We start from the raw sequence: 10,377 nt of genomic DNA, 5'->3' as shown, positions 1-10,377 counted from the left end.
GTCTGGCTTTGTCACCCAGACTGGAGTGCAATGGCATGATCTCAGCTCACTGCATCTGCCTCCTGGGTTCAAGTGATTGTCCTGCCTCCAGTAGCTGGGATTATAGGCACGCACCATCACACCTGGCTAATTTTTGTATTTTTAGTAGAGATGTGGGTTTCACCATCGTGGCCAGGCTGGTCTTGAAATCCTGACCACAAGTGATCCTCCTGCTTTGGCCTCCCAGAGTGCTGGGGCTGCCAACCCCCAGCTAATTTTTTTTTTTTTTTTTTTTGGAGACAGAGTCTCGCTCTGTCACCCAGGCTGGAGTGCAGTGGCATGACCTCGGCTAACTGCAAGCTCCGCCTCCCAGGTTCACGCCATTCTCCTGCCTCAGCCTCCCGAGCAGCTGGGACTACAGGTGCCCGCCACCACGCCCAGCTAATTTTTTTGTATTTTTTTTTTTTAGTAGAGACAGGGTTTCACTGTGTTAGCCAGGATGGTCTCGATCTCCTGACCTTGTGATCCGCCCACGTCGGCTTCCCAAAGTGCTGGGATTACAGGTGTGAGCCACCACGCCTGACGCCCCCCCCCCCAGCTAATTTTTTAAACAAATTTTACAGAGATAGAGTCTTGCTATGTTGCCCAGGCTGGTCTCAACCTCCTGGGATCATGGGATCCTCTTGCCTTGGACCCCCAAAGCAGTGAGATTATAGGTGTGAGTAGCCTCACCAGCCCTGCTTCTCACTCTTCTAACTTGCCACGTGGCCTTGAGTGAGCCTGGGCCCCTCTGGGACCCTCGCTGGCATAGCAGGTAGATGGTGAGCCTGGGCTGACTTTGACGACACAAGCCCACTGCCTCCACCCCACTCCCCCACCTCCCCTACCTTACTTCACACGCCTCACTTCCTGGGGCGGGGGGACCTGAGGGCAGAGAGGTCTCATGGGTCGGATAGGCTGGGCTGGCAGGGAGCTGGGTGCCCCAACGTGAGGCCCTGTGCTCGCCCGCCTTGAAGACCAACCCTCAAACAAGGCCTTTGTGTACGCAGTAGACCTACAGGAAGCTTCTGAAGAAATGAAGGATGCTTATATCATCACAGAACCCCAAAAATAGAACCTGAATGCTGTCCTTCCCTTTGGAATGTCTCCTTTCTTCATTTGTTTTTGTTTTGATACAGAATCTTGCTCTGTCACCCCGGCTAGAGTGCAGTGGTGGGATCTTGGCTCACTGTAACCTCCGCCTCCTGGGTTCAAATGATTCTCATGCCTCAGCCTCCTGAGTAGCTGAGACTACAGGTGCCTGCTACCACGCCCAGCTAATTTTGTATTTTCAGTAGAGACAGGGTCTCACCATGTTGGCCAGGCTGGTCTCGAACTCCTGAGCTCAGGTGATCAGCCCGCCTCGGCCTCCCAAGGTGCTGGGATTACAGGCGTCAGCCACTGCACACTGCTAATTCTTGTATTTTTAGTAGAGACGGGGTTCCACCGTGTTGGCCAGGCTGGTCTTGAATTCCTGACCTGAAGTGATCCGCCCACTTCAGCCTCCCCAAGTGCTGGGATTACAGGCACCTGCCACCACGCCCGGTTAATTTTTGAATTTTTAGTAAAGACGGAGTTCCGCCCTGTTGCCCAGGCTGACCTCAGGTGACCCCCCTCTCCCACCTTGGCCTCCCAAAGTGCTGGGATGACAGGCTTGCGTCACCACACCGGGCTAATGCTTGTATTTTTAGTAGAGACAGGCCTCGCCATGCTGCCCAGGCTGGTCTTGAGTCTTGGTTTGTTGTATTATTCCCACTGCACCCCCCCAGGAGTTCCCCACCTGCCACCCCTTCCCCGGGATCTGGCCACCTATGCGTGGGGCAGCCACCTGTCACCCCAGGCCCTTCTCACCTCTCTCTGGTCCTGCAATCCTGGGCCCCTCCCCTTGGCTTCCAGAAACTCAAATCGCCCCATTCATCACCCGGAAGCTTTGAGTAGATGGAGGTCTAGCAACACAGCCTCTCAGAGAGGCCAGTGTGGGACCCTGCGGAGCACGGGCTGTGCAGTCAATCTGGGGAAATGGGCTCACCTGATGGAAAACGCTAAGCAAAGCCTCTGCCCCAACCCGCCACAAATTCCTGTGAGATGGATTAGAGACCTCAGCGCACAAAGCAAACTTTTTTATGCTTTCTGGACCGGGAAAGAGTTTGTACATAAACACCAAAAGCACAAATCACGAACAGAAAGATTGCCAAGTCCAGACAGAGCAAAATTAGAAACGTCTGCCTGACAAAAGCGCACCATAAACAACGCAGCGAGACAAGCCACAGACACAGAGGGGATATCTGCAACCCAGATCACCAACAAAGGGGTCATACCTGAGACGGACGGGGAGTCCCACAGATCAAGGGGAGATGAACAGCCCCGTCGGAGCGGGCGACGTGGAAACCCTCCGGCGAGTCCCAGAAGAGGCCGGTGGCTGCTACCAAGAGGCGCCCGCTGCGGTCACAATGGGGGCAACGTGGACGGAGACCTCCATGAGATGCGGCCCCCACACCACCCGCCGGGCCTGAGTGTGGCACAAGGACGTGTTGGTGAGGACCGAGAGCCTCAGTGCCTCTCCCCTTGCAGGAGCGCTAAGTGGCACGTCCCTTTGGAGGCTACCCGGCTGTTTCTCCTGCGGTTGAGACCACACCTGCTCCATGCCCGGCGGTTCCACCCTAGCGTGTGTCCTGGGGCAGGTGCAGCATCGCTGGGGATAACGGAAGCTAGAAACAGCATCCACGCGCCTTTTCAGGGAAACGAATGAATCACTTGCGGTGCCTGGTGGGGGACGCCGCCGCGCAGTTCACACCAACAGATTCCAGATGAACCACACCTGCGTCTATCAATGCGGATTAACCTCAGAAGGGTACTGTGGGGTGAGAAGAGCAAGTTGCTGAATGTCACGGACAGCAAAATACCATTTATACAAAGTTTAAAAATACAAATTTCACGGCCGGGTGAGGTGGCTCACGCCTGTGACCCCCAGCATTTTGGGAGGCCAAGGCAAGTGGATCACCTGAGGTCAGGAGTTTGAGACCAGCCTGGTCAACATGGTGAAACCCCATCTCTACTAAAAATACAAAAAATTAGCTGGGTGTAGTTGCAGGCACCTGTAATCCCAGCTACCGGGAGGCTGAGGCAGGAGAATCCCTTGAACCCGGGAGGCGGAGCTTGCGGTGAGCCGACGTTGCGCCACTGCACTCCAGCCTGGGCAACAGGAGCAAAACTCCATTTCAAAAAATTAAAAAATTAAAAATAAATAAAAGGAGCCCCAGAGGGCTCCCTCACCCCTTTCCCACAAGAGGGCACGGCGGGAAGGTGTCGCCTATGACCCAGGAGGCCTTCGGCAGACACGGAGCCTGCCGGGGCCTGGATCTTGTGTCTGCCTCGAACCTGTTTTTCCGGGGTCTTCGCTGCCTGTGGCCGCCCCGTCGGAGGCTCCAGGGTGCAGTTCACCTGCTTGCTTCATCACGGCCTCCTGAGCCCTGAGGCCCGGGCGGGGGCGGGAGAGCAAGTCCAGGGTCACAGGCGTGGAGGGGTGCTCCGCGTGAGATACGTCCCTCCTCCGAGGCAGTTCAGATGAGGGGGGCCCCCCGAGAGCGATGGGGACTTGGGGTCCCTGGGAGGAGTTAGCAGCAAAGCAGCCGCCACGGTGGGGACCCTGCAGGTGGCCAGGGAGGGCTGGATGCGGTCTCCTCTCCCACCAGCCCATCTCCCTGCCCCCAGCACAGGACGGGCTCGCGTGGGGGGCTGACGGGAGCACAGGGGCCGGTCAGGCCCACCCCTCACTCCCCGGTCCAGGCCTGGGGGCGAGAGCAACTGCGGGCATTGGATGAGGACGTTTGACACGGAGCCAGACCCCGCCACAGAGAGTGACCCGGAGGCCCAGGGCCCCGCTCGGGCGGCTGAGGGTTTCTGCACGACGCCAGCTTCCGGGGGAAGCGGAAACTGTTCACACTCACGGCTCCACCCAGGTGGGGCCCTTCAGTAACTCGGTTCTGCTAACGTGGTGCCGGCTTCACACACGGGCTCCCCAGCCGCTCAGACGGTTCCAGCTGTCCCCCTCCCCTCCTCGCGTTCTTATCAACGCACTTGGGGCTGGAGAACCCTGGCGCCACCCACACTCACACACACACACACACCTACATGTACATACACCCTACACACACACACCTACACACACCTACACACACACACCCCTATACACACACATACACCTACACACACACCCCTACACACACCTACACCCCCTACACACACACACAACCCTACGCACACCTACACACACCTATGCACACCTACATGTACACACACCCTACACACACCTACACACACCCCTACACACACCCCTATACACACATACACCTACACACACCCCTACATAACACACACCCCTACATACACACCTACACCCCCTACATACACACACAACCCTACACACACACACACCTACACACACACCTATGCACACCTACATGTACACACCCCTACACACACCTACACACGCACACACCTACACACATACACCCCTACATACACACACCCCTACACACACACCCCTACATACACACACACCCCCTACATACACACACACACCTACACACACACCCCTATGCACACACCCCTACATACACACACACCCCCTACATACACACACACACCTACACACACCCCTACACACATACCCCCTACATACACACACACCCCTACACAGACACACAGGCACACACACAACTGCAGAGGCACACACACTCCTACATACACACCTATATACACCTACACAGAGACACACACACACCCCTACACACACATCTACACAGGCACACACACACACCCCCCACATACACACACACCTACATACACACCTACACAGACACACACACACCCCTACACACACACATCTACACAGGCGCACACACACCCCCCTACATACACACATCCCTACATACAAACACACACCCCTACACAGACACACTCCTACACACTGGTCTCCCAGCCTGGGCCTCTCCCCGGGGAGTGCCCCCTCCACCCTGCAGCCGAGAAGCCCCCAGCCCTGTGTCGGACCAAGGCTTCAAAGCCCCCACTGACCCCACCACCCATAAGATCAAAAGCGAAATTCCTCGGTGGGTCAGTTTGCTTGGGCCGCCATAACAAACTGTCACAGACCAGGCGGCTGAAACAACAGACGTTTATTTCCCACGATCCTGGAGGCTGGAAGTCCAACATCAAGGTGTGGGTGGGGCTGGATCCCCTGAGGCCTCCTCCTCAGCTTCCAGACAGCATCTTCTCCCCATGTCCTCACGTGATTGTCCTTCCGTGAGCATCTGTGTCCTAATCTCCTCTTCTTAGAAGAACTCCAGTCAGATTGGATCAGAGCCCACCCTAGTGACCTCATTTTCCCTCCATTATCTCTTTAAAGACCGTGTCTCTGGCCAGACACCGTGGCTCGTGCCTTTAATCCCAGCACTTTGGGAGACTGAGGCAGGAGGATTACTTGAGGGCAGGAGTTCAAAACCAGCCTGGGCAACATAGTAAGACCCCATCTCTACATAAGAATTTTTAAAAATTAGCCAGGCGTGGTGGTGCATGCCTGTGGTCCCAGCTACTTAGGAGGCTGAGGCAGGAGCATTGCTTGAGCCCAGGAGGTGGAGGCTACAGTGAGTCCTGATAGGGCCATTGCACTCCAGCCTGGGTGACAGGGTGAGAGCCTGTCTCCAAAAAATAAAATAAAATAAAAATAAAAAGATTCTGTCTCCAAATACAGCCATATTCTGAGGTCCTGAGGGTGAGAACTTTGGCATATGAATTTGAGGGAGACACAATTTACCCCACGACGCAGGGCATGAGATTGAAAGGCCTTCGCAATCCAGGCACCATCTTCCTTCCCAAAGCCAGATCCCGGGGGCCATGTGGGGTGTCCTGAAAGCGGGAAAGTTTGCCGTGGTGGCCCCCAGTGGCGGTCCTGGCATCCTTGTCTCTGGAGGTGAGAAATTCTTAAAGTAAACGTGGGCTGCCCTCCCTGCCCTGGGCCTCCTGTCCACTCGAAAGCACACACAGGAGTGGGCTTGGTCCAGGCTGGGGGAGGAGGAAGGTGCCCTGGACCAGGAACCCAAACACCAAGGGAGCAGCAATGGGGAAGGGTTCCGTCCTGGCCCCACACGCTGGCAGACCATGCTGGTGCTCCACACGTCATCACTGTCACAGCAACTCTGCAGGGCAGGAGGTGTGACCCCAGTTCACAGATGAGGAAACAGAGACTCCTCAAGGACGCAGGGCTCACCCGAGGTCACACTCAGGAGGGAGGAGCTGCATGTGGGCCCACAGGTTTGTGTACCTGTTATGCAGTCACAGACCAATGCACGGAGGCAGCAGGGTTTGCAGCAGAGAGTTTCAGGATCGCTGGGAGCCAAGCAGGGAGATGGGAGGAGACCCTCAAATCCATCTCCCCAAGGAGTTCTGAACTGGGGTGTTTTGGGTTTTTTTTTTTTTTTTGGTTGTGTTCCAATAAACTTTATTTATGAACACTAAATATTCATGTTAATTTTCATGTATCATAAAAGTCTTTAAAAACAAAGCATTTAAAATTATAAACACAATTCCTAGCTCACAGGACACAGAAAGCAGGCAGCAGGCTGGATTTGGTCCACAGGCCATAGTTGGCTGTCTCTTATACAGGCTTTAATACGTTATGCAAAGTGTTTCAAATTCCAGAGACTTTGGATACTTCTCTTTTTTTTTAGATTTCTCATTTTAAAATATATACAGTGCAAGTTTTCTTTCTGGATCAATATACTCGCATGAGAGAAAATAATTCAGAAAAAAATATATTTCCTTACTTAAAAAAAAGGGAAAGGCACCAGGCATGGTGGCTCATGCCTGTAATCCCAGCACTTTGGGAGGCCAAGGCAGGAGGATCACGAGGTCAGGAGTTTGAGACCAGCCTGGCCAATATGGTGAAACCCTGTCTCTACTAAAAAATACAAAAATTAGCCAGGCACGGTGGTGCACGCCTTAGTCCCAGCTACCCGGCAGGCTGAGGCAGGAGAATGGCTGGAACCTGGGAGGCAGAGGTTGCAGTGAGCCCAGATCACACCACTGCACTCCAGCCTGGGCGACAGGGCGAGACTCTGTCTCCAGAAAAAAAAAAAAAAAAAAAGGGTAGGGGGAAAGCTGTAAAACAAATGTTTCATCTTAAAATATATAATTAGGCAATGTAAAGTTAATGATTAAAATGTTTATCCTATGCAACATAAAATAATATGCATAGATCTGGTACATAATTTATTAGTTTTTACTTCAGAAAAAAAGACAGTGAGAAAAAGGTTTATAAATTTCTCAGTCCCTTTTATAAAAAGTTGCAACTAAAACCAGCCATCACTTACGTGTATAACCATCAACTCTGAATATGATATTAATTATACCTAGGAACTGGAATTTACCTAGACGAGTTCTGGCTGCTTTTTGAAAAACGCACAATTGTATCACAGAACACTGTGGCTTCTACAATTTGTAACAATTTTGAAAAGGAAACTCCTGCTTCCATAATATAAGGGAAGAAGAACACTCTTTCCATAGTCATTATCCTGTGTAAAAAAAAACCTCATAGTCTGATTTACCTTTATCAAAGGTAAAATGATTCACATTTGCATGGATTACTCTGATCCTCAGTAGTTCCTAAACACAAAATACATTTTGCATAAACCTTTATCTGGGTTTTCCAAATCAAGTATTACACTGGCAGAAGTCCATGAGCTGAAGAAAAAGAAATTGAATATAAAAGGTTTACCGACTTTATCCTTTCTAATTTTACGATAGCTTCAGGCGTTGAGACCCAGCTGGTTTCTTGTGCCTATCCATTGTGAACTTCTAACACTTCTCAGTGCCATCTTTTGGTGGTTGCTTTATTTTGCGACGTAGAAGATCCTTTCGTCCAACTTCAATCATTTGTTCTTCCCAAGACTTCATTTCATTATAATAAGGAATTTTATCATCTTTAGCAAGTTGAATATATACTTTCTTTTGAGAACCAGACAGATTTTTCCAGTTTTCATTTACAGTCTTCAGCTTTGCCTGCGGTGAACCATCCTTAGCTTCTTGGAAGCTTTCAGCTACATAAATGTTATAAGCTGAACGAGATCATTTTGGTTTTCCAAGCACTGTTAACTCTTTTTTTTATTAAAGCTTTCCTTTTTAAATGTTCCTGCATGATTTCTTTTTCCAAAGACATAATCTGACTTGGAGTTAGCTGTTCTTGAATTCTGCTTATCTCTTCTTTGTATGCCTGCCAGTCCACCCTATAAGCATCTTCATATATTTTTTTTCTCTGAATTGGGAAGTTCCGTCCAATGCTCAGTGATTCTTCTAATTAGTTCTGTATTTTTTGCATCTGGGTTCTGAGCTTTAAATATGGGTAGTTGTTCTTTAGAAAATCAAAGGTAAGAAGTTACAGGTTTCTTTGGATAACTTGCCAAGGCAGGCGAAAACCATTTCCATAAATACACAAAACTGAAGGGGAAGCGGGGTCGACTTCCACAGCTGGTACACAGCTCCGCCAGGACCTTCCCAGGGCCCTCAGCACGCCCCACGTGCTTCGGAGAAACACCATCGCACCAGCGGACCAGGCAGTGACCAGGCCCCAGTCTCGGAGAGCCTCCTGGCACGACAGAACCACCCCAGCAATGGCAACACGAACCTGCCTGCGACCCTCCGGAGTTTGTTATCATGCCTGCCACTCGCGAGGCACTATGTCATTCAGGCTGGAGTGCAGTGGCGCGATCTCGGCTCACTGCAACCTCCACCTCCCAGACTCAAGGGATTCTCCTGCCTCAGCCTCCCGAGTAGCTGGGATTTCAGGTGCGTGCCACCATGCCAGGCTAATTTTTGTATTTTTAGTAGAGACGGGGTTTCGCCATGTTGGCCAGGCTGGTCTCGAACTCCTGACCTCAGGTGGTCCAGCCCCCTGCCCCGGGCCTCCCAAAGTGCTGGGATTACAGGCGTGAGCCACCGCGCCTGGCCCTGAACTGGGGTTTTTAAGGGGATCATGGAGGGTGAGGGGCTGGGTAACTGGGGTCATTGATGGGTTGGGGTGAGAGGAGTGTAGAAACGGCATTCTTTGGTGAGTCAGTTCCTTGTGGGGTCCTTCGGGTCAGCTGGCATCAGTTGTTTCATTTGTGGGCAGACCCTGAAGGAATATCTCAAAGCGAAAACATTTGGTGATGTTCAAGTTGTTATCTGTAGAGTAGTTAAAGGGAGCTATAATCTAGATTCTACATGATTCTAAGACAATACGCACCCAACAGCTATGAGGAAGTGGATCCGAGAGCAAACGGACCCAGTGATGGACGCTGAATTTGCCACAAGCATGGTGTATTTTCATTTCTCCCCCTCTTCTTCCCTGATTTATTTTATTATTATTATTATTACTATTATTATTATTATTATTTTGAGACAGAGTTTCAGTCTTGTTGCCCAGGCTGGAGTGCAATGGCGCTATTTCGGCTCACTGCAACCTCCACCTCCCAGGTTCAAACAATTCTCCTGCCTGGGCCTCCCTAGTAGCGGGGATTACAGGCACCTACCACCATGCACAGCTAATTTTGCATTTTTAGTAGAGATGGGGTTTCACCATGTTGGACAGGCTGGTCTTGGACTCCTGACCTCAAGTGATCCACTCACTTTGGCCTCCCTAAGTGCTGGGATTACAGACGTGAGCCACCGTGCCCAGCCTCTGATTAACTGTATAAAGTTTATAAGGATGACCAAGCACAGTGGCTCACACCTATAATCCCAGCACTTTGGGAGGCCAAGGAGGGAGGATCGCTTAAGCCCAGGAGTTCAAGACCAGCCCGGGCAACTGTGAGACCCCATTTCTACAAAAAAAAAAAAAAAAAAAAAAAATAGCAGGGTGTGGTGTTACGCACCTGTGGTCCCAGCTACTCAGGAAGCTGAGGCAGGAGGATCACTTCAGCCCAGGAGGTTGAGGCTGCAGTGATCTACAAGCACGCCACTGCACTCCACACTGGAGTGTGTGTGTGACAAGCAAGACCCTGTCACACACACACACAAAGTTTATAGAGATGGCTTCAAATGTATCATGCACCAACAGCCACATGGGCCAACCTTTCTTTCTTTTTTTTTTTTTTGGAGACAGAGTTTTGCTGCTCTGTGGCCCAGGCTGGAGTGCAGTGGCCTGATCTCAGCTCACTGCAACATCCGCCTCCCAAATTCAAGCAATTCTTGTGCCTCAGCCTCCCGAGTAGCTGGGACTACAGGCATGTGTCACCAAGCCCAGCTAATGTGTTGTATTTTAGTAGAGATGGGGTTTCACCACGTAGCCCAGGCTGGTGTTGAACTCCTGAGCTCAGGCAATCCACC

The 10,377-nt window shown here is 51.5% G+C and overlaps 1 pseudogene; it reads right to left on the bottom strand.

Moving 5' to 3' along the window:
- Positions 1-5,245: 5,245 nt before the first annotated feature.
- LOC100973306 (transcription factor A, mitochondrial-like) lies at positions 5,246-8,797 on the bottom strand (annotated as a pseudogene).
- Positions 8,798-10,377: the final 1,580 nt, after the last annotated feature.

This window comes from Pan paniscus, chromosome 6 (genome assembly GCF_029289425.2).
Source record: "Pan paniscus chromosome 6, NHGRI_mPanPan1-v2.0_pri, whole genome shotgun sequence".
Lineage (NCBI taxonomy): Eukaryota > Metazoa > Chordata > Mammalia > Primates > Hominidae > Pan > Pan paniscus.
Note: the sequence above shows the minus strand (reverse complement) of the source record. Positions and strands in the feature narration are given on the sequence as shown.